Source organism: Lissotriton vulgaris, unplaced genomic scaffold, assembly GCF_964263255.1.
Source record: "Lissotriton vulgaris unplaced genomic scaffold, aLisVul1.2 SCAFFOLD_840, whole genome shotgun sequence".
Classification (NCBI taxonomy): domain Eukaryota; kingdom Metazoa; phylum Chordata; class Amphibia; order Caudata; family Salamandridae; genus Lissotriton; species Lissotriton vulgaris.
This window is the reverse complement of record NW_028242307.1, coordinates 65,590-90,945: the sequence shown is the minus strand read 5'-3', so window position 1 is coordinate 90,945 and position 25,356 is coordinate 65,590. Positions and strand designations below refer to the sequence as shown.

The following is a 25,356-nucleotide window of genomic DNA, read 5'->3' as shown; positions in this document are numbered from 1 at the left end:
ATTTGACTACTCTCAAACACTTTTGGGACAAGCACATTAGTTAGGCCTAAGTACATTATTTCAGTCACCAGGCTTTTAGATCTGTTTTTTTAATTAATTTTTTAAAACGTAGTTTATTGGTTTTGTCTAAGACATATATAAATAAATATACTATAGCTGTCATCACATCCGCAAACAAGTTCCACAAAGAAGGTCCCCGCACAGTGAAACATTACATTAAGTGACGTTATAATAAGGCCGCTCTAGCTATGTCTCGAATTCAAGAAGAAAGAAAAACAATTCCCAACAGGTATCAGTTAAAGGCAGTTAAGTGATGTATGCATTCGGCATTACATGAACAAGAAACAAGGAGGCTCATATGGTTTTAAAAGCTTGTTGTTCACCAATTTCGAAGGAGGGTGTTTCACATGGAAATACAGTTAGAACAGCACTGTACAGATAGAATTATGTGACAACCCGAGGGCACTTGGTGAATGGTGATATATACAATTGGTGAAAGGTGAAGATGCAAGTGCTGAACGTGTACAGCGTGAACGGCGCAAAGTGACAAAGAAATTATACAGCGATGGCTCCGCAGGATTAAGTATGTCACTTAAAACATGGAACAAACAATTTTACAGGAGCCAAAAACGTTAAATGCGAGCAGTGTTGTACACGCAAGACCATATGCGTGGTTTCTGGATACCCTGGCGGAGACAGCGGGTGTGGCGTCTGCATTAGTATGGCGTCGCCAAGGGCAGTAATAGCGTGGCTGCACCTGAGTAAATCTAGGCGGCGGTCAGGGCTCAGGCAATCCGGGCGGCTGGCGGTGAATCCAAGCAGCTCATGGACTCTTGCGTGTACAACACTGCTCGTAACTCGACAACCCTGTCCTGATGACGATCCCGACTCAAGGGGATCGAAACGCCGTCGACATCACAGCGCAATTCCATGGCGCATTTAACGTTTTTGGATGAGCCATTAGATAGTTTGAGGATGTGATTGAATAGGGGCATGTATTTATCAGTGGTGCTCTAGAACTGTAAGAGGGCATCTATGCACTCTAATTAAGGTTTTTTTTGTAGTGCACAACATGGGACTATGTGCCATTTTGTATACTTATGAGGGCCCATGGCACTGTTTCCATGCCACTGTTTGGGTGTTTTTGTCGGAAGCAACTTGTCCATGGGGCAGGTTGCTTCATAAATCAACTTGCCGTGCAACAAAATCCACTTGTCCCTTTCATGCCAGGTGGCAATCTCATTTTATGAGAGCTGATATCGCATCTCTGATTATGCTAGGGATCATACCATAGTAGGGGTTAAATACTAGCAATTCCCTTATTTACCACCTTTCTGCATATCTACATACTGGGCTGAAGGTAGTAGTAAGCAGAGCCTGTGCACACCCAATAACTTGCATGTTTTATGGGGTTTCACCAACTCTTCTCTAATCTTTTACCATACTGAGAGAGGCTGGACATTTACTCCTGACAATGACGCAAGTAATACTTCTTCCAGGGTTGGGGTAAAAAGTGGAAGGAGGGAAAGTGAACTTGCAAGCGCTCAACAGATTTTCTCATGAGCAAATCTACACTTGCATGTTTGCTTGTGCTTAAATGCAGTTCACAAATATTTTCTAAAACTAAGATTTCTTGACCTACTTATGTAAATTCTTTTACATTTTTGAAACCCATAAGTCTTCACTAATGCAAGGCCCTCACCGGTTGTGCAATTTTGAGATTTCTTTAATAATTAGGCCCCTAATTAGGTCTGGTGTTAACCAAGACATTTTGTGTTTATTAAAATTCTCTCTCTGCCCATCAGCTGGCTTCACTATGAGTGACATTAGTCTGCTCTTTCACAAGGAGCATATTGGCACCCAAAGTTTTGTTCAGTGCCAGGAACTAATGTGGCATTGTGTGCTTTTTGAGATCAACATTTTATTTTGTCAATGCTTGTTATATTGGTGGGGGCCAGGCAGTTCCCGCGCCAATAAGGTGTTATAAAAACCATGGCAAAACAAGACACACATTGAGAAAACCAAAGGGCTGACCACCAGTTTCAGACCTGCTGGCTTCGCTCCCCCCCCGCCCACCAACCCTACCCGTGATAGGAATATTTTTTAGAAATACTCTCATGCATCAACACATTTTATAAACGATGCTGCAAGGAAATGGTACCTAACGTGTTACAGTAGTTGCATTTTTTTTGTGAACATTTTTATTTTGAAAGCAAATATTCTTGCTTTTGAGCATTTGTAAATATTTGCATCTGAGCATTCAGTAGCATTATACATAGCCTCATACTGCTAATCTTTGAAAACTTGTGTTCACATGTTTATACTGGAACCGCTGTCTGTAGTGCAGTCCAAGCACACAATATTTTATTTGAACGCTCACCGTAATAATAAAGGCTTTGCATTAATGAATGAAGTTCGAACAACATGAACACAAACATTACCTCAATTGCAGACAATGCCCTTCTCTGATCCATAATGTGGTACCGTGAACTGGCAGCCAAAGGGTTTGTGCTTCACACGGTTGGTTCTATTTGTCCCAACTACAAAATGCGCATAAAAACTTGATGTCCTTTACCCCAAACAATGACCTGGGCGTTAGGCTATAGGAATTCCACTCCCCTGGTGCAGTGAAATGCACTGTCTTGTGCCCAAATGATTTCAAGTGTATACCTAGGATATCCCAGTTGACTGTCTGACTTATATGATTCAGCTAAGATATTAGTCTCTTTATTTTCTCGTCAGGTGGTCTAAAAGGCTCCTCAAATGCTAGGGCATCTCAGAGTTGAGCGCCCTTTGTGGTATCCTGCAATCCTATCTATACTGCTGACACATGCCTGCAGGAAATGATTGATCTCTGTATGAGGAGGAGAGGCTGCTTCTCTCTTTTTAGGTTTCGACTGCAAAAAAGCTGCGCAAGCAGCTTTTGCGCAGGAGAAATCTGAGTACAGTATGTTGCTCGGGAATCCACCCTCTGTTCCATTGGCTAGCTCCATAAATGGAGGCTAGCCATTGGAACAGAGAGGCGTCCGTCATGGCCGGACCAGATTCGGGGGCGTTCCCGAGAATTTTTGGCTTTTGGCTACGTCAGCCAAAAGCCAAAAATTAATTGCCCATGAAATCGTCCCTGCCGGCGCCCGACCATGAAGTCAGGCAGGCCGGGGGCGGGCCTCCGGGACACCCGGAACCGGAAGTAGGAGGGCGGGAGCCTACCCCGCCTTCCCCGGAAGAATCGCGGCTGCATTGGGCACCGGGGCAGGCAGGAGCCTACTCTGCGCCCCGGTGCACTCACCCGGAAGAAGAGAGGCGGCGGATGGTACAGGCGGGGCTCCGTTGCGAGGAGGAGAACCCCGCCGCCCAGGAGAAAGGAGCTGCCCGCCTGTCCAGCCACGGGACCTCCATGCGCTGAGGAGGGCCCCGCATCCTGCCGGAACCGCAACAGCAGGAGAAGCCGGTGAGTGGGGCTGCTGTTTCTGCTGTTCCCTGCTTGTGCCTCGTTTTTCGTGCCTCTGTGGCCGGCTTCTGGGTTGTCGCGCCTGTGCGCAGATCTATAGCAACCCAGCTTGGCGTGCATCTCCCGCTGCCATCTCAGTGGGCGATGTACTGGATTTCTAGGCCTTGCTCTAGTTTCTGGAGTCTGGCCTTCTCCTGACCTAAGACGGTGTTGTGCTAGGCCTGGTGGGGGATCTGCTGTAATGGTTGTATACCGGCAGAAGACTTGCTGCAAATGGGTAGAAGTAGTCTTTTTTTTTTCATTCGTATCTCTCTTTAGTCATTCTGAATAACATTTTATCGTCTACACTGGAGTCGGTAATAGTAAAAGATGTTTCCCTAATATTTTAAATTATGTTACATATTTAAAACATATTAATTGATGTTTTCATATTTGATCTCTGATCATTTTTTTCCGAATCTGGCTCCATTCTAAAGAGAAAATATCCAGTTCTGTTTTTTTTGTTTCTTTCCCGACATTGACCACAGTAATTCTGAATTATATGCCATTCCAACATGTCTGTCCGGTTATCTATCGGCAGGAGTCGTGCTGTATTATTGTCCAAACATCAATAAAGAACTTGGGAGGGACTATTTTGTAAAGAAAGTGGGTGAAAAACTATTGAAGTCAGGCATGAACCCAGAAGTATATAGCTGGGGCAGGATTGACATCATAGGGTTTAGGTGGTTAACCTTTAGATTTTAGGACTAGACAGGCTAGAGGCAAATTTTATGTTGCTAAGCATGGATCACCTGCGCTCGGTTCGTTTGACCAATGTAATTTACACATCATGCTTGATCCAACCAGCCAGGAACAAGACTGTTGAAGACCTTCCTGTTTCAGTCAACACTTGAGTAACTCCTCCACCCCAGCTGCCGTTATGTCAAGAGCGCCATGAAACCGTTGGTGAACGTGCCCGGTACAAATATTTTTAACGTAACAAGTCCTGGTGATTGATGAAGGGATACAAATGAGTAATGAGTTGACTACAAAGTTTCTAAATGTTTTCCGTTGTAAGCTAGGACATTTTAAAGGATTCAAGCACAAGATTATCTTGGTAACTGATGCAAAGCTCATAGTTCACAAAGTACGGAGTATTCATTTTATGGTGAGGGAGGACGTTTCCAAGGAACTTAAGTAGTTGATAAATTGTGGGGTCCTAGAACTGATTGATGTGTCAGATTGCATATCTCCTTTGGCCGTAGCCAGACAGGTGTGTGGCTCTGGGTGGGTGTGTGTGGCTCTGGGTGGGTGTGTGTGGCTCTGGGTGGGTGTGTGTGCCTCTGGGTGGGTGTGTGTGCCTCTGGGTGGGTGTGTGTGCCTCTGGGTGGGTGTGTGTGGCTCTGGGTGGGTGTGTGTGGCTCTGGGTGGGTGTGTGTGTGTGTGTGGCTCTGGGTGGGTGTGTGTGTGTGTGTGTGTGTGGCTCTGGGTGTGTGTGTGTGGCTCTGGGTGTGTGTGTGTGATAGTAATTGCTGTCTTCTGAGCTCGTCCGTAGGGTACAATAGGTCTCACATTTGCGAGAGATTAAGCTATTGGCAATGTAAATGACAATGCCATTTTTTTATCTGTTTTCAAAACCAACACATAGATAAAAAATGTGTCATTTACAATGCCAATAGCTCTAACTTTTTCAAAGGCGAAACCGTTGCATTGTAAATGCTTGTTATAATTGCTTTCACTGCATCCAGCTGCCATCTCGCTTCCCATCAGCTTTCGATCAGCTGGTGGCTTTTCATGAGTTTCCATTCTTCAGCGGGTGCCACTTCATTTTTATTTGCCCACCGGAGCACATGCCGTTCTGATTTGAACATAATAGACAAAGACTTGAACCTCATTCCTAAAGAGGTACGCAGAGACTGTATAGCAACCATGTTGTGTGGGTAAATCATACTCGGCTCCCACAGTGCCATTGTTAGGTGCAGAACATTCTATCCTTATCTTACAGACAGGTCAGGGTTTAAAGTACAGCTTTAACTAAATAAGCTGTACAGTGTAAGAAGGTCTGGGCAATGTGGGTGGTTAAATCACATCTGTTCCACAACCGGTGTTGAAAGCTCTGTCCTGTGTTTGGTTGCAGCTCGTGCGCAGATTCAATAACTGATAGGCCACCATAATAGCAGGCGGTTGAATACAGCCTTTCTGTGACCGTTGCTGAAAGCTCTGTCCTGCGTTTGGTCGCAACACGCGTGCAGTAAATGACAGGCCACCATAGTAGATCCCCAAACGTAGGCATGGCGGAAGGAGGCCACGAGCTGGAGACCCCTTGTCTCAAGTCTCCTGCAACGCAGAGGGACCCACCGCCCGAGGTCCAGAGAGTGGAGCTGGGAGAGCTGCTGAAGGCTCCTCTACACAATAAAAAGGATTGGTGAGTGTGCTGGGAGTGCTGTGTCATGGGCCTGGCAGTGCCATCTCTAAAACTAGTGAAAGCTCCGGGATTCCTGCACTTAATGCACATAGCTAACCTTTTTGCCCTTGGAATATATTAATTGCAGGCAGGTTTGACATATGACAGCCCGTGTCCACAAAGTAGTTAGCGGTAAGTCCTGCTTTAGAATCTGGCTCCTGACAGCTACCAACCTCCTGCTGTCCAAACCGCAATGGGCCAAGAAGATAGATACTTATCTCATATTGGACTCTCAGTCTTCAAATCCGGCTTTATTCTTACCCACCTCTCTGCCTTTCAGAAAGGCAATGAAGATGCACTTCTTCATGGAGGCTCACTGACCCTCTCATCTGAGCCCTTCCTTTCCTCTTCCATCTAGGCACCCAAGCCTAGTCATGATTCAGTATGCATTGTGTAGGTTACAAGCTATACAAATAAATAAAGCAAATAAGGAACATAGATTAAGTCCCCTTTCAGGCATATCGGACTCGCTGGAAGTGTGAAGGAGCATTATTAATTAGCAACCCGGGGAACACAGTACTTTATAAACTCAACTTTTTGTTTGTTTAGAGAATCTTGAGTAAAGGGTAAAATCAAAGGTTTTGCAACTGTGTTCTGGTACATTGTCTATCACACACAGGTTATGTTTACTTGTTTCTTTTATTGAATACTGCTCAACAAAACCAATTCAGAAAGCCATTTAACCCTATGCTCTGAGGCTGTCTCAATGGTTCTCATTGCATAATATGGGAGTGGACAACATGCTCCAATCCTTGTTGTTAGTACAGCAAGAATTAGCCACGTCCCGAGCTGAAACGGCAGCTCTTAGAAAGAAAGTAAAAAAAACAAGTCAGAAATCCATTTGATGCATCTGTTTCATCCTGACTGATACAGGTTAACGTGCCCCCACCTAGACTGCTAGCCAACCCAGAGAGATATTCTGAGGATCTCCTAAAAATAAAAGTGTTTTTAACACAGATTTGCTTTTTTTTTCACCCCGCTTCTTTTCTCAACAACCATTTGTCCAACTAATTCATTCGTATTTGGCTGGTGATGCCGCTTATTGGGCGGTACCATTGGTGAAATACAATGATCCAATGCTCTCTGACTGGAACGCATTTTGCAGTGAATTCGAAAGAATTTGACAGACAAGCTACGACGTTTAGTGCAGATAGAGAGTTATTGGAGTTAAAACAGGGAAAACATGACTTGGTAGCTTACCGAACCATGTTCAATTAATTGATAGTTGAAACTGTTTGGCCCGAAGAGAAAAGAATGTCACTCTACTCTGTCTTAGCTCAAATAAACCCTCAACTCACCACTTATACTGAGGAACCTGACTTTATGCTTGGATCATCGGTTAACAGAGATGGGGGAGTGAAAGAAAGGAGAGAGGTCCTTTGCCAGGTTTGACAGAGGAATGAGAAAACCATTAGCCAGTAAAGAACAGGGTACAGATCCGATCGAAGTGGGGACAATTAGAGCACCTCTGTCAAGGGAGGAAAGAGAGAACTTCCGTATACATGGATTATGCATGTATTGTGGGAAGAAATAACATTTCGTGAGAGAACGTCCTTCAAAACCCAAATCTCAAGGCTCCTTCTCCTCGAACAAAAAGGTAGCAATCACGGTTATGCACAAAGAAACAGAGGGTTCCACATCTAATTCGTCTTCACCTTTAGCGGCTCACAATGATTGTGAGTGTAAGATCCCTACTTTGTCTATAACCGATCTGTAAGATATGGAATCACATATTGTGCTTCCATGGATCTTAAAAGTGATTATCAACTACACCAGATGCTGGTGATGATCGATTTTGGAGCCACTGGTAACTTCATTGATTGTGGGTTAGTTCAACGTTTAGAGTTACAGAGCATCCCCATAGAGATTTCTGAAAAAGTATTGGCGGTTGATGGAAAACCTCTGAAATCCGGTCCCATCACACTGCAAAGAGAACGGGTTGGGTTAATAGTGACAGGCGATAAGCAGGAACATGCTGAAACCATTTTGTTAAATATAATTGAAGCACCTCAAAATGAGGTTACTTTGGGAATAAGATTTAATTGAGAAAGCGGGAATTCCACTTGCAGGTGGAGGTGTGCACATCATTAACATGACCTAATGTGGTCTCATAACAATCCTTTCACCATTTTCATAATAAAAAATCTTCATAACTTTATTTTGGTTTCAAACATAATTTCTATATGCTCCCAAAATCCACAAGAATGCAAACAAACCACCCTTTAGACATATTGTGTCTGCATGTGGCTCACTATCGGAACCACTAGGTCAATACCTGGATTGGTTTTTATAACCATTAATACAAAAATGGAGTACTCACATCAAAGACATCACTTCCTTTTTGAACTTACTGACGACACTTGAGATCCCATCTAATGAAGAAGTATGGCTATGCACGATTGATGTGACAGCATTGTACACGTCCATTCCTCACAATGAGGGAATCGAAGCGAGGGAATGGTGCTTACTAGAAAATGAGATCAGTGGATCGGATAAAGTGTTCATGATTGAACTACTACAGTTCGCATTACTGCAGTTACCTCCAATGGGAAGGGGAATTTTATGGACAATGTAGTGGAACATCCATGGGGTTTGCGGGGGCGCCGTCCTACGCGAACACCTTTATGGCGAAGTTTGAAAGTGACCACATATTGAACAACACAAATTGGACACAGAGCCTCATTACATTCAAAAGATATATTGACGATATCTTCATAATTTGGCAAGGTACAAAAGAAAAACTCATTGAAAATATCCAGGTCTTGAATTCACAACATGAGAGGCTGAAATTTACATATCAAATGGATCAGAATGAGCTATCTTTTTTGGATGTTTTGATAAACATCAAACAAGGGAGAATCAACACTAGTGTATTCACAAAAGAAACAGACAGAAACATTTGTTTACATTACAGAAGTTTTCATCCTCATTCGCTCAAAAAATATTTACCTTTATCCCAATTTATCCGACAAAAAAGGATTACATCAGATCCCATCAACTTAGCCACCACTTTCGAAAAGCAGATCCAAAAATATCTCAAACGAGGGTATCCAAACACTCTGTTGGAAGAGTCCAAAAACAAAGTACTAGCTATGAACAGAGAGACCTTACTACAATCTAAGGAAAAGTCTGAAACCAAACTTACAGTGTGCGTGTTAAAACATTCTGTACAGACCACCAAAATCGTGAATATCATGAGACAACATTGGTCATTGATTACGGAAGAGCCAGAACTACAATCACTCTTTTCCAAACAAATCACATTTGCGTATCATCGATCCAAGAACATGAAAGAATTACTCAAAAAGCAACCAACTAAGGAATTGGAAACATTTCATAAAGGAATGCAGAGATGCGAAAATTGCATGCACTGTAATAATGTGATAGTTGGGAGAATTTTTACACATCCTATGACAGGCAAGAATATTCCATTATTACATTCAAGCACTTGTGACACCAAAGGAGTTATTTATGGTATCAAATGCCCATGTGGGAAACTATATATTGGCCAAACTGAGCGTAAGATCAAGATAAGAATCACGGAACATAAAAGCAATATTCGTTTGAAAAATGCAAAGTCGACACTGGCAACAAATTGGGCTGAATCAGGACACAACATAGCACAGATGCGTTTCACCATACTAGAGGTGATTAAACCAAGATTGGATGTGGATACTCATAAACAGAGATTAAGATCTGAATATTTCTGGATTCACAGATTGGGAAGTCTATACCCGCATGGATTAAATGACAGGATAGAATTATCCTGTTTTTTATGAACAGTTTAGGAAAGCTTTCACTAGGTTCCTGCTACCTTTGCCATGAACATCGAACTATGGTCCCATTCTAAGATGGCTGACATATAATTGTACTACCTGACTCTTTACGTTTTCAAATATTGGGTTTTTTCTTAATTTTTATCACTATTGTTTGTATTTTTTCGTATGAAAAAGACAGGAATTGTATTTTGGATTGTTTTTTGAAAATGTTGTTTAAATTCTGCATGTCAACATTAGCTGCGCGTAAATTTTGTTTTGCATATAAACATTCTGTTTATATTAACCATTCGGTTATAGATATGATTTAGATTTAATTTAAGTTCGAACAATACAAACAGAATAACTGTTAGTTTAACTGAGTAGCGATCACGTGATCGCGGTTCGAGCCTATCGCATGGTTTAAAAGTGGGGAGAATGCATCAGAGTATGTCACCAGTATCCTGATTGGTAGAGAAGACACGGCGCGCGATATTTGACATTTGGCAGTAAGTGAAGACAGAATGTTTGTTTGGCCTCGGCACGTTAATATTTTAGTTTAGTGTGAACTACTTTTGAACAGCGCATAGTATTTAAGGCATTCGATGTATAATGGTCACACCTTGAAATGTAAAGAGTCAATAACCTATGAACAAGGGTTCAGATATTCGGTAATATCGAGTTTGGTAAATCACGAACATGGGTTCATTTTTTGTCAAAACGCAGTTTAGTAAGATTCAGAACGTAACGAAATGGTTTTTTGCAATTGATGTATTCTTTCCTTATGAATATCTAACAGCAATTGACTGTATTATTGATTAAGTTGAAATAGTAGCTGAATAGCTCATTATATCCCTTGTTTTCCCACACAGACCCCCGAGGAAGGGTCAACTTCGACCCGAAATGCATTGGGTAGACGTTGAATGTTAAAGTAACGAATCGTCATAAATGAATGGATTAATTCAATTGACTTTGAAAGACTAAAAGAATAAAAAGAAATGATGTTTGAAACCAAAATAAAGTCATGAAGATTTTTTATTATGAAAATGGTGAAAGGATTGTTATGAGACCACATTAGGTCATGTTAATGATGTGCACACCTCCACCTGCAAGTGAAATTCCTGCTTTCTCAATTAAATCTTATTGAATAAGAGTGTTCCTGGACAAAACACTTAAAAGTGAGTAGCACATAAACAAAATTGGGAATAATCAGAAGAAAAGTAAATTCGAATGCCAGACGGATCACAGCAAAAAGTTACTTTGGGAATGCCTTGGTTATGGCAACATAACCGCACTATAGATTGGAAAAAGAAAATGGTGAGATTTCAGTCGGAGGAGTGTATAAAGCATTGTTTGCAGAAACCCTCTTCCCATACATTAGCGCTCACACATATGTATAACATTGCCACCGCAGTAGAAAAATAGGTGGTCTTACCTCCAGTCCATGAAACATATAGCAACGTCAAGCCTCCCTCCTCATAGGTAATATGATTATCAGTTAGATATGGTTGCTGGGGGCACGATTCCTTCTTGTAGAGTCTATGCTTTATTGGAGCCAGAAACCAAGCATCTAAGAGAGTATTTAGATCATTACTTAGACCTTGGTTTCATAAGTCCTTCCCCCTCTGTGCCAGCCTTGCCTCTTTTTTATCTCTAGGACTAATGGAGATCTGAGGACTTGCATAGACTATTGCATGTTGAATAAGAGCACTGTTAGAAACAGATACCCTCTTCCTCTCATTTCCGTGTTGTTGGATCAGGTGAGGGAGGCCACTATGTACACCAAGCTCGACCTAAGAGGGGCCTAACTTCTGGTACGAATGAGAGAGGGGGATGAGTGGAAGACAGCGTTTAAGACACGCTGTGGTCTATTTGAGTATATGGTGATGCCATTTGGGCTATGTAATGCCCATGCGGCATTCCAGTATTTTTTGAATGATATACTTAAGGAATATGTGGACAAGTTTGTGGTCGTTTACATAGATGACTTATTGATTTATTCCATTAATCAGGAGGTGCATTTTAAACATGTTACCTTGATACTGCAAAGACTGCAAGAACATCAATTGAACTGTAAACTGAGCAAGTGTAAGTTCCATGTGAAGGAGGTTGAGTTCTTAGGAGTGATATTGAGTCCATCAGGATTGAGTATGGCTGAGAGAAAGGTACAAGGGGTCCTGGGGTGGTTGGTTCTGAAGAATGTAAGAGACGTGCAGTTTTTTGAGCTTTGTCAATTATTATCGCAGGTTCATCTTACATTTTTCACAAGTGGTGTTTCATCTCATGGAAAGGTTACCCCTCTGAGGATGATTCAGGGAAACCATGTACCAATGTCCATGCTCCATCTGCTGTACGTTTTTTGCATTTACAGAATCCTGGCAAACCAGGATCTAGGAGGCGCCTTGGAGGAGGGTGTACTGAACGAGGTTAGGTCCGATAGCGCCTTTCTTGTCATTTTTTTCGGTCACTGACTGGGGGAACTACAACTCCCAGGCGGTTTGAGCCGGAAGAAGGGGAAGGCACCGGGTATTTAATGCATGGATGCATGCCGGGCGGCGTGTGTAATTCTTCCTTGATTGGGAAATTGAGTGACAGTTCAGCGGAACGAGTCCTTTTCTTCCTGGAAAGCTGCTTCTCTCTCGTGGAGAACGTGAGAGAATTTTCAGCATCTGCTGGGCAACCCAAAGTGCGGCTCTCTGCTACTCAGAGAACTCGGCTCCTGTTTTCCTCGTGGTTGCCGGCTGTTGGACCGCTGCTCCTTTTGGAGGATTTCCTTGACTCCTGTGTTCGTGGTAAAAGACGCTGGAGAGAGGAAGGAGGGCAATGGAAATGGAGGACTAATTTTCATGTAACTTCAAGGAGTCCTTTATTTGTACCTCTTGACATCCACAACTCTGATAGAAGTAACACAGAGTATTTGGGCGATCAAGTGAGGGAAGGGCATTAGGATACGAACAGCTGGGAACAGGAGATCTGTAGAGAGAGAACACAATTCTGGTTAATCAATTCTATAGATAATAACTATTCTCATAATTTCTCACTGCTGAGTATACCTTAACCAGGCAGGCGCCTCTTCAGATTATATCACTGACTCTGAATCGAGCTACCAGGTCTCAGATGCATACACCTATAGAGTAAAGGACAAGAACAATACACCTCCATCTTCTCAAGAAGCATAAATACTTTGTACACCCAGCATCACTCATACATACCAGCTTCCTCCATTGAAAATCAAATAGAAAACAATAAATAAATAAGAAGAGGTTCCACAATATGGAGGGTACTAATGAAATAGCAGATCTTTTTTGTATATCTCCAAAGTACTGCCGAAGTTCCTTTGTGAACTGCACAGGAAGAATACTGTTTTCTAAGTGTTAATCAATCCACTGGAGCAAAGTAATATGGACACAAATAAAGGACTCCTTGAAGTTACATGACAATTAGTCCTCCATTTCTATTGCCCTCCTTCCTCTCTTCAGTGTCTTTGACCACGAACACAGGAGTTAAGGAAATCCTCCAAAAGGAGCAGCGGTCCAACAGCCGGCAACCACGAGGAAAACAGGACCCGAGTTCTCTGAGTAGCGGAGAGCCGCACTTTGGGTTGCCCAGCAGATGTGCATCGCCCGGATTCTGAGGAGCTCTCAACTTTGGTTCCTGAGAACCTGAGACTGTCTCCTTTATCCTGGCTATTTTTTACTCTTATCATAATTAAGGAGATCTTGCAAAGTTGTGGACATGTTTTTGAGTGCTTCTAGTTTGGGTATCTTGTGGTAGACTTTTTTGTTCTCCATTGAGATACTTTGCGCTCCAAAGGTTAACACTTTTAACTGCTATCTGGAAACCAATCACATCCACCTTTCTGCAGATCTTATCCGTCCTAGGTTTCCTTCTGTGCCACTATTATAGAGTAGTTTCTTTCCATGACAGGAATAGCAATGCCTTCAATTTCCGATTGGCAATGTAAGGCGATTAAGAACAATATGTGCAAGGTTGTCCCAGTGAATTGAACACTTTGTATCTAATCCATCATATATATTGGGAGGTAGACCAGGACAGTTACTAACATGGGTATATGATTTATTTTTTTGTACTCATGACGTTTCAGATCCAGAAGATCTCAGGTGTATTCCTTTTAACTAGATCGTTGTATAGTTCTCTCTCCAATACTCTATTTAAAAATGAGTGACAAGTTAGTTTATGAACATGTACAATTTCGTGGGAGGCAATGGAAACAAAATACCAAGGAATAACAATAATGAGTTACATTGAAAAGATAATTACATTAAAGGTTAAGGGATTTAAAAGTCAAACTGACAGAAATATTGGAAGGTGGATTATATCTTAATCTTTGAGCCAAATTTAATAAAGTGAAAATGAACCTTTTGCAAAGAATTAAGTATTAAATAACTTATGTATATATTGCTACTATTTATGTTACAAGTAAATGGAACAACCCTTGTTAGATTCTGTCTTGTGTGTCAACCTGTAAACGATCTTTTCTGCCAGAAAACTTAAAGTTCAAACCTCCAAAGAAGGACTTAGATTTCATGAATTTATGAATGACGATATATCATTTATTCCTCATGGGAATACATTTTGGCTGCATGCAAGTGATTCAGACCTGTCCAGGTGGGTCTTTATAGAAAATAAGGCCTCCTCTAGTTATTAACTACAATCGTTATTAACAAATGATAGTGTTCAGCCTTGCTTTCTGGTTACCATTAAGGCCACATACTCCATATTCTGTTATGCATGTACAAAGTTTAAGGTAAACTGACGTTATCTTCAGTTTGAGACAATACTGAAATTTGTTTTGCAGGTGATAGATTACACTGGAAAGACTGAATTCCAAAAGGTAGACACACCATATGCCAAGTGATAAACAATGGTTCTTTTGTCTCATTCGGTGCTCTACAAAGGACCTATTATCTCCCAATGAGTGAAGAATCTTACTATATAATTTTTCAGAAAATACTTATGCCACTAAAAGAAAAGGTCTCAAAGAAGACTGACAAAAATCTATAAATAACGGGATTACTAACAGATCCATTGCACTGGAAAACACCTGCACTCAAAAAGCATACAAACGGATCTTGTATAAAAATATATTATGTTTAGGGAAACAGCAGACCGACTAGAAAAATCCTCTCGGAATTTAAATCCCAGATGAGATTTGCTTGCAGAATATTTCAAAGATCAGCCCAAGCTTGGAAGCCACATACACCCAACAAAGGTGCATATTGCGAAGGTACTGAACTCCTTTAGAGATGCAAAATCTGAATGTGACAGGTAATTAATTGAGCTGGAGATGCAAGTTCTCACAGGCTAATACTCATACTAGCCGTTAGCAACACCCTTTGTACCGCTTTGTTCGCCATAAATTGGCAGGGTCCTTTCCCGCCCTTTCCAACTGACCCGTGGCCAGGGTTAGTCTTCATTCCATCCTAGGTAAATATACCTTACGTGTGGGTGTTGTCCCTCTAAACTCATTTTCCTTTCGAATAAAGCACTCTTGCATATTTCCTTTTCCCATCTTTCATAAATGAGATATTTCATGCAAATTTGTCTATTAGCATGTTCCACTTTTCACCCTACCTTTTAGTCGAATATTTTCGTTCTCATATATAGTATGTTCCGTTCTCACCCTCCCTTTAGAGCATAAGCACATCTAGATAAAAGACAATTACATAAGTTTCGTTTCTTACAAACCGTTAGTGAAAACTGAAAGTCTGCTTTGATTAGTATGTTCCCTTTCTTTACCCGCCTTTAGAGAAGTTGCGAAAGTCTGTTGATTTAAATAGCATGTTCCTTATTTTCCTTTCCTTTATTCTTAACTTCTAAATGTTTCTTACTTTAATTCATAGTTATACTGTCTTCCTAATCTTGGTGATAGATAGTTTGATATGTGTTAACCTATGGCTTATGGAAATTGAAGAAAACGATAACTAGATAAAGGTTTTGAAAACTTCTTGCGTTTGTGGTTATTATAAAGTATAAACCGTTATTTCATTGTGGTATGGTATTATTTTGGCGTTGTCTACCTATCCTCTGATAGCTCCTGATCCATTGTGATCTGAGGTACCTGTTACAAGGATTGGTAAGTCAGGTACATTGGAAATAAATAGAAAGGAACAGGGTTGCTGGTAGTGGGGTGTAGGTTACCCGATTAAACAAATGTAGTAAAATAATTATGGGCCCAAGCGTGCATATTTGGTAATAAAATAGTCGGGTGACCTGCGCGCTCTATCACTATTATGCATATAATGGCACGAAATATGACTCATTTGTTGTGTTGCTTCTTTCCTCCTACTTTAAAGAAAACCTTATAAAGTAAGTGCCATGGAATTAATCGCCTCATTGTGTTTTTTTCAATCTTCAGGATTCACCGTGCAGTCACTTTGAGACTGGCTGCAGCGACACGAGCGTCCTCTAGTATTTTGGGTAAGTTGGCTCATTTACTTTTATTCTGGCTTCCTAGAGCTACCAGTTCTCGCGATACTTATATGCTGGAGGTCGGGGTCATAGTTCTTCCAGTGCTTTCAATATTGTTTTGGGGAATTACCAGGCCTTAATGTACTTTGGTAATGCGATCAAAGGGAATTCATAGCAATGTTAGAGAGGGACTTCGACCAGCATTCAAAGGGCATTGATAATGGCTCTAGAGAGTAATCAGCCCAAGCATTTCAATAATGGTGTATGGACGTTGTCAATCCAGGAGTTTGAGCTTTAAAAGGGCATCGGAGAATTACACGGATGTAGTCACTGGCTTTTGAAAGTTTTCAATCCCCTCCACACACATTAGCAATAACGTCTTACGGTTATCAGCTCTCCAGGTAACAAGGTTACCAGAGACCTACCCGTCGTAGTACACTGGTAATTAGGTTAGAAAGTTTTCAGTCATTCAGGTACTTTGGTTACATTCGTCACAAGGTTCCATCTCTCCATGGACTTCCTTAATGGGTTTTTCGCCTTTCAGGCATTTATAGTGAAGTGCAAGACTTACCACCCCTGTAGGGTCTCAGATAATGTTTGCAATACTAGCCTGAGTTAAGCGCAACCCTACAGATACATTGCTACTGAGGTTCGAGAGCTGCTAGACATTCGGGTATTTTGGGAATGGGCTCAGGGAGCTGCGAGCTCTTCAGGTGTGTTATTACTGCTGTGGTACAGCTGGCAGCTTCCAGATTCTTCAGTAACAGTGGTGGGGATTTGGCGCCCTCATACTTAAGTAATACCAGCAGACACTGCAAGGCGCCACCCCCCTTCGGGGAGTGGCGTCGTTAGTGGCAGCCAAAGGGCCGACCCAGAGGAGGTTCACTTCCGAGTCAGCCGACCCGGAAGTGAATATTGTGCAAGGACCAATGGAATCGGGGGGCTGCGGAACGCCCCGGAAGTAGTCGTAGGGCGCGAGGCATAAAAGCCCGCGACCACCTTAGAGGCCCCCTCTTTTGTCCGCTGACCGCCCAGGAGTCGGACGTCGCGAGAAGAAGGCATCGCGGGACCGTCGCGTGGAAGTGAACAGCGAGGGTCAATCCGACTCGTGATCTAGGTTAGCGGGCCATGCAGTGTGTTGCGTGGTTGTTGTGAAGCGGTATGCATGCATATCTTTTAAGCGTTCGAGTGATTTAATTGAGAGAGCGAACGGAGGCGGGGAAGTGTACCGCTCCGGGAGCGAGTTGACTAGGGAACGGGTCGCAGGCATCGTGAGTCACGCGCACGCGGGAAGGTAGCTGAACGTGTGTGTGGCAGTCGCGGTGTGATTGGGATCCCTACGGAATTACGTTATTTCCGAGATTGAATGGAGCAATGGCGGAGCGCTGTGATCGGGGGTCCAGCGCGGTAATTTTAAACGCATTTTGAGGTCTCCGCTAATACCCGCCTTCGTAATCAGTATCGTGCGGGCAGCGGAGGTCCAGGGGTAAAGTGTTTTTTCTGTACGAAGTGTGACTAGATAAGAAAGACTGTAATCGGCATATGGGGCAATGGAGATAAGGGCAGTAATCGAGCAGTCAGGTCCCCCTTTTTGTCATCATACCCAGGGGGGCGAGCGCATGCGCATACGGCACAACCTGGTTCACCGGGAGCAAGCTCAAGCCGCGGCACGGCTTGCCCAAATGCATGTAATGTCAGTTAAAGGTTTTAACGTTTGTTTTCTTTAAGTGCAGGATGCCGCCAAAGAGGGCACCGAAGGGCAAAGAGCCCGCAGCCAAAAATGATGAGTACCTCGCTTTTACGGAGCTGCTGGAGTTCACGAAAGAAAAAGGCGTGGATTGGGTGCTAAAGAACATGAGAGAAGGGGCTAGAGCAGATGCGAATTCTCAGGAAGAAAGAGGGAGAGGCAAGAGAGCGAAGCGTACGCCAGAGAGGTTTAAAGGTGCAACAAAAGGCAAGCGGTCTAGGCCCGCAGACCCCCAACCAGCATCACCAGGTGAGGAGGAGGTACTAGAGACAATTGACTTGAATTCAGTCGCAGATAAGGACAAGGACGGTGCGGAGGGACAGCACGTGATTGCTAAGTCTCCACAAATAGGAGGGCTCCCTGTCTCTCATGTGGGGGGGCCCTGTTCGCAGGGTATGTTACCGCCAGTAGTGGCGCAACCGGGTAGCGGAGTGTCGCAAGTGTGAGTGCAACCCGGAGGGGTCGCACAGTTACCAGGGATGCAATTATATGGTTCGCATGGGCAAGCAATTGGTAACGGCCCTATAAGCTCGATGATCCCCACCATGACTTACCCGACAAATGGGGGCCCCTTAATGATGAATGCTTACTCGAATTTAGGGTGTCCACCACAGGCCCCAATGGCTAACACCGCTGTTGATTTGTCTGGGTCTCCTAATAGCCAGATACAAGGGGGGGCTGTGGGGCAACCGACAGGTCACCCAATGTTAGCATTCAGCCCGTTAATGTTTGGTTCATCCTCGATGACCCTATCGCCATCTACGGGGATCACCTGGCACGTTCCGGCAGATATGAAAGAAAAGATACTCAGAGGTGAATATGTGGAGGTGTTTGACCTCCTTAATGCAGGGGTAGCGGCAGGGAAGTCCAAAGGTGGGAAAGAGGGTGAATATAATCAAAAGAAGTCATGGGTGGAGTGGTCCATGAAGAATTGGATCACGGGATTTGCCATTTATGCTGCAGTTATATTGGAAAAGTATCCCGTGTTGGGTCCTCAAATGATGAGTTACATATCCCTGATACATGGTGCGGCAGCTGAGTTTCCAGGCCTGGGGTGGTTAAAATATGATAAAATGTTCAGACAGATGAAAGCAGTCCACCCAGGTATATCATGGGCCCAACGGGAGATCAATCTATGGCACACAGTGTTTTATTCCTCGCCCTCAACGTCTAAGACTAGTCCCCCTGCTCAGAGTCAGTCCTTTCGGAGTGACAAAGGAGTCGGCGATAAAAAACAGGCCTGCTGGCAGTTTAACAGAAATGAGTGTACTAGGGGGGTCTCGTGCAGGTTCAAACACTGCTGTTCGTATTGCGGGGGAACATCCCATCCAGAAATCAGATGTTTCAAGAAAACTGGAAATCCCAAAGAACAGTCCAGCCATACCACCCCAAAAGGAAAGCCACCTAAAGCATCCGACAAGGCTCCCAACTCCCATTAAACGGCATGTCCTGACACACCTCCTCAGTAAGTATGACAACCTTGTGGAGGCTCAATTCCTGCTTCACGGTTTTACGTTTGGTTTCCGTATCCCGTCTTCAGCCCCCCCCTCTAATGTCCCGCCTCGCAATCAAAGCTCAGTGCTTCGGAATATGGAGGCAGCGCGAAACAAGATCATGAAGGAAGTATCCTTGGGACGGGTCGGGGGCCCTTTCAAAAATCCACCTAACCCCGATCTGGTTTGCTCGCCGTTGGGATTAGTTCCTAAAAAGGAGGAGGGTAAATTCCGCCTGATTCATAATCTATCAAGCCCCCCAGGGTTATCTGTCAATGATAAGTTAGACCCAGATCTGTGCACGGTGCGCTATACCACGTTCGACACAGCCATTGAAAAATTGCAGGCACTGGGGGAGGGAGCCTTAATGGCCAAAGCTGATATTGAGTCAGCGTTTAGGTTACTTCCTGTTCACCCAGAAGATACCAGGTTGTTGGGTTTCACTTTTGATGGTAACTACTTCATAGACTTGTGCATGCCTATGGGATGTTCTATTGCCTGTGCGGTTTTCGAGACTTTCGCGAGGTTTTTAGAATGGGCTGTGGAGCAATTCCTGACCTCAGACAAATCCCATGCAGTGGTGCACTACTTGGATGATTTTTTATTCATGGGCCCTGAGTGTTCCCAGTCATGCAGGAAGGCCCTTCTGGGCTTCCAGCACTTGGCCGGGGCGCTGGGGGTGCCATTGGCGGCGAAAAAAACTGAAGGTCCAACTACATGTTTGACATTTTTGGGCATTGAAATCGATACCAGAACAGGTGTGTGCAGGTTGCCAAAGACAAAAGTAGATGCCTTCAAGGCCGCAATTGATACCTGCCTAGGAGCAAAGAAGGTTACTTTACACCAGTTACAAGTTCTCTTGGGCCAACTGAACTTTGCCTTGAGGGTCATACCAATGGGCAGGGCTTTCTCCAGGAGTATAGCAAGGGCAATGTCCGGGCTGCGTGCAAAGCACCACAGAGTGAGGTTATCAGCTGAGGTGAGAGAGGACTTATTGATTTGGAAGAGTTTCTTGCAGGAATTCAATGGCACGGTGTTGTGGCGGTCAGCCAGCACCTCAAACGCTGACCTTGAGCTGTTCACTGATGCTGCAGGGAGTATTGGCTTCGGAGCGATTTTGGGCCCTAAGTGGTGCATGCAGCACTGGCCAGACGAATGGATAGAACGAGGTCTGACCCGTAACATTTCCTTCCTAGAGTTGTTCCCCATAGTGGTAGCGTTGCACTTGTGGGGGGATATGCTCGCAAACAGGCGCATTGTATTTTGGTCGGACAGCATGTCAGTAGTGATGGTGATCAATAACCAGAGAGCAACCTGCGCGTGGGTGCTCCGTCTGTTAAAAGAGTTAGTATTGCAATGCCTGAGCCACAATGTCCATTTCACTGCTAGACATGTTCCAGGTGTGGAGAACAAAGCGGCTGATGCGTTGTCTCCTTTTAAGTTGACAGAATTCCGGGCGCATTGGCCGCAAGCAGAGAAGACAATGACAGCCTTCCCAACGGAGCTATGGAAGTTTGGTGCCCCACTGCCTCCGAGTTGATAGCAGCATCCTTGGCCCCCAAGACTAAGTGTATGTATCAAAAGTCTTGGGATTGTTATAAGACATACTTAAGGGGAGCGGGCCTAGTGGACGCCTTTGTGCCTCAGAGCGTGTTAGGTTTCATAGTACAGCAGAAAGAGAAGGGAAAATAAGTGGCATTTATGAAGAGGCAGTTGTCGGCATTGGCATTCTATGCAGGGTTACGGGGAGTCTTGGACCCAACAAAAGACCAGAGGGTAAGAAGAGCAGTGAGGGGTTGGGAGCGCTTGACACCTGGGGCAAAAGATTCCAGAAGACCTATAGATGTAGGGAAGTTGGTAAAAATCTTGGAGACGTTGCCGTTCGTTTGTTTTTCCCCATACGAGACCCAATTATTCAGGGTGGCCTACGCCTTAGCCTTTTGTGGAGCATTGCGGATCTCTGAATTACTCCCAGCATCTAAAACAGATAGAAAGGGGGGCCTAAGGTGTTCAGACATAATGGAGTCAGAAGATGTCCTGAGACTCAGAGTTCGTAGATCGAAAACGGACCCTTTAGGTAAAGGGGCTTGGTTACAATTGGGTAGAGTAGAAGGGGAGCCCTTCTGTCCAGTTAACTTAATGAGAGGGTTCATGCAAGTCAGGCCTCAAGGAGCGGATGATAGATTACTGGTTCACAAGAATGGTCTTCCCCTCACCAGGTTCCAGTTTACAAGGGTAGTAAAAATGACCCTGGCGAAGATCGGGGTTGATCCTACCGACTTTACATCCCATTCCTTCCGAATTGGTGCAGCGACAACAGCTGCTGGCCTAGGCCTGCCCGAACAGGCGATTAAGAGATTGGGTCGCTGGAAATCAGCATGTTATGAACATTATGTCCGCCCGCAATTAGTTTAACAGTCTATATTATTAATTTTCCGTCCCCTTCTGCCTAGGATCATTCTCACCGTGTCTGTCTCTTAATGTTTACTATAGGTACCTCCCCTAAGAGAATCCAAATATGTTGGTGTGGCCACTCCTTCATTCGCAGGGCGGGGGTGCACTTCGAAAAGACGCTCGAAAACAGGGTGCACATGATGCAAGGATGTGATCATCATTGGGTGGGCATAGGCGGGCAGCGCCTAGCGGACGTTCCGAGGGAAGTAAAGGCGGCCTTGGCCAGGGGCATGCCTTATCCAGATGTATTCGTGTTGCACTGCGGAGGCAACGATATGATTCCGGCCGGAAGGAGAGGAGTGAAGGAGTTCTTGTTTTCTACTCTAGCAGCGGTCAAAAGTATTTTGCCTGAAGCTATAATAATATGGTCCGAAGTCATCCCGAGGCTGGTATGGTCGCGGGGCGCACCCATGAAAGCAGTGAACAAATCGGTTAAAAGGTTAAACCAGTCGGTGGCAGAAATCCTACAGAAATCTAGTATTAGAACTATTCGTCACAAGTTGATACAAACGTCCAGGCCGGATTTATACGCGGAGGATGGAGTGCACCTTTCAGAGGCGGGCACTGAGATATTTATAGAAACAGTCTTAGGGGCCATCTCCGAAGCTCTCGAGCGCGGGGGGGGGGGGACGAGGTCGAGTCCGCCTGTAAGCGCCTCGCCCTGTGGCGGGGTTCCGGACAAGAATACCACGGGAACTTCTTGTCTAGTGACAGTTTTACCTCTGAACAGGTTTTCTAAATCATTCTGGACTCTGGGCTGGCGGTAGAGTTGGGGCTGACCTGCTGGTGGCCTTGGCTCTTCAGCCCTACCCCGGAGGCCGCTGGTTGCCCAAGTGGGGGCACATTATTCACCTGCGGCTCTGTTGACCGGAAGGGGGTTAACGTAAAGAGAGCAGGTGATCTGGGTTGTGGCCTGCTGGCGCAACCCTGAAGTCAAACCAAAGGCCCATTGGAGAATGGGCGGTAAATGAGTGTATATGTATATAAGTGCGAATTTTCTTAAATACTGTGATGTAATAATTTTACTAATAAATAAAGAAATGGGGGTCAATGAAGTAATTGACCTGTGAACTTAATTTTTAATAAACAAGCACACTGCAGAAAATCAAGCAAGACTCCCGAGTTTGATGTTGAAGGGGGGCCTCTCTTAAAGCATGCAGTGGGGAGGGGGAGAATGCACTTTGTATGCCATCTATGCAAGGCGCCACCCCCCTTCGGGGAGTGGCGTCGTTAGTGGCAGCCAAAGGGCCGACCCAGAGGAGGTTCACTTCCGAGTCAGCCGACCCGGAAGTGAATATTGTGCAAGGACCAATGGAATCGGGGGGCTGCGGAACGCCCCGGAAGTAGTCGTAGGGCGCGAGGCATAAAAGCCCGCGACCACCTTAGAGGCCCCCTCTTTTGTCCGCTGACCGCCCAGGAGTCGGACGTCGCGAGAAGAAGGCACCCACCCACCCATCCCTATAATTAGGACTTCAGGCAAGGCAGTAGCGGGGTTCCGGACAAGAATACCACGGGAACTTCTTGTCTAGTGACAGTTTTACCTCTGAACAGTTTTTCTAAATCATTCTGGACTCTGGGCTGGCGGGAGAGTTGGGGCTGACCTGCTGGTGGCCTTGGCTCTTCAGCCCTACCCCGGAAGCCGCTGGTTGCCCAAGTGGGGGCACATTATTCACCTGCGGCTCTGTTGACCGGAAGGGGGTTAACGTAAAGAGAGCAGGTGATCTGGGTTGTGGCCTGCTGGCGCAACCCTGAAGTCAAACCAAAGGCCCATTGGAGAATGGGCGGTAAATGAGTGTATATGTATATAAGTGCGAATTTTCTTAAATACTGTGATGTAATAATTTTACTAATAAATAAAGAAATGGGGGTCAATGAAGTAATTGACCTGTGAACTTAATTTTTAATAAACAAGCACACTGCAGAAAATCAAGCAAGACTCCCGAGTTTGATGTTGAAGGGGGGCCTCTCTTAAAGCATGCAGTGGGGAGGGGGAGAATGCACTTTGTATGCCATCTATTAGAAGACTTTCTGAGAGCACTTGAATACAGCACATGTGAAGCATGGGACAACCGTCTGTTAAACTATCATTTTGTTTCATCTAAGTTGGGCATTGGAAAAGGAGCATGTCTTCAGCATCGCCTACATTCTACACAAGAACTAGTTTCAATTGCACGGTCCTTCAGGTGACTGTTTGAGAGCAGGGATTATAATGTTCCCTACTATTTGGTTAAATTCCGTAATATCCGCACATTTACTATGTGTAAGCTCTCACTTTATGCAGTACCTTTTGCATATTATATTTGCTATTTTTATCGGAACCTGTGTGTAGCATACCATAGAAATGCAACACTTATTATGCATAGTATCCAATCCAGTCCAGTCCGAATCAATCCAATATAATCCAGTCCAATCCAAGACATGTGTATGATGCGAAAGGATAACCATAGGACTCCGTGTGCTTCCAGGCAATAAGAGGAAAGAAAGTAGTCAGTGTAAGTCTTTCTTTGCTTTCTAAACATCATGCAATCACCTCGTCCCCTTACAGGGTCTAGAAGCGTATTACCCAAGAGGCTGGCCTGATGAACGAAGCTCCTCCATAGCGTTGTAAGCTTCTTCACCAACAGAACCAGCAATAAGGTGTGGTCTGCTGAACACAGCTTCTGCCCGGGTACACAGGGCACAGTCTTAATCTTCACATAAGAAAGCTTCTCATAGGTGGCTCTATGTACTACTTTTAGGTCCTTAAAAGTAACCCAAATCGCATCGGAAGACAGTGAAACGGCAGCAGAACTAGTCATAAGCATTCTGTGCAGGGACAAGGTGACACTAATTATAGGCTAATTCTAATTAACCCGAAGGTGGAGCAAATAATTAGTCTAAATGTGTCAAATCAAAAAAGGCACCCGGACCAACCGTTTTCTGCCAGTTATTTTTTCAAACAGTTTATGCCTCAACTGGGTGCCCTCCTGGAGGCCCTGGAAAGCGGGTAACTGCCCCCAGATCTCCAGAGTAGCAAAGTTGTGATCATCTACAAACCAAGTAGACCTCCCAACAGCTCATACCGCCCTAGCTCCCTTCTAAACACAGAGGTGAAAATTCTCATTAAGACGCTGGCCAATCGCTTGCTTCTGGTCATCACCTCCTATGTGCATCCAGACCAGATGGGCACCATGCCTGGGCGGGTCACCAGGCACATTAGATGACTCTTCAGTGCCGTAGCCCTTTTGGATAGACTGGGGATTTCTTTGTATTTTGACTAGGAAGACAAAACGGGTCACGACTTCTCGCTCTCTTGTTGTTGAGGGTGATCTGTCCAATGGCCAGAGCACTCATCCACAAAGTGGGAGCTGCCCTCCACAAACAGATTCCACTTTGTGAATAGATACCACCCCATTTTAGATGTCAATATCTAATGAAGGGTCTGCAACCACATTAGTGCTCACAAACCAACTATATATATCCTTGTAAATCGCTAGAAAGATGGATACACTCCTTCCACACCGGCTTTTCCTTGAGACTTGGAAGTTGCAATGCTGACATTGCAAGTCGCCAATTTCTGTGTGACTCACAATTTGCCTTTC

At 44.3% G+C, this 25,356-nt stretch overlaps 1 protein-coding gene across 1 annotated transcript in view; it reads right to left on the bottom strand.

The window, feature by feature from the left end:
- LOC147669001 (disintegrin and metalloproteinase domain-containing protein 9-like) overlaps nucleotides 1–25,356 on the bottom strand; it is a gene marked incomplete at its 3' end in the record, with an annotated part of 870,311 nt that overhangs the window by 786,349 nt on the left and 58,606 nt on the right. The window lies entirely within an intron of this gene.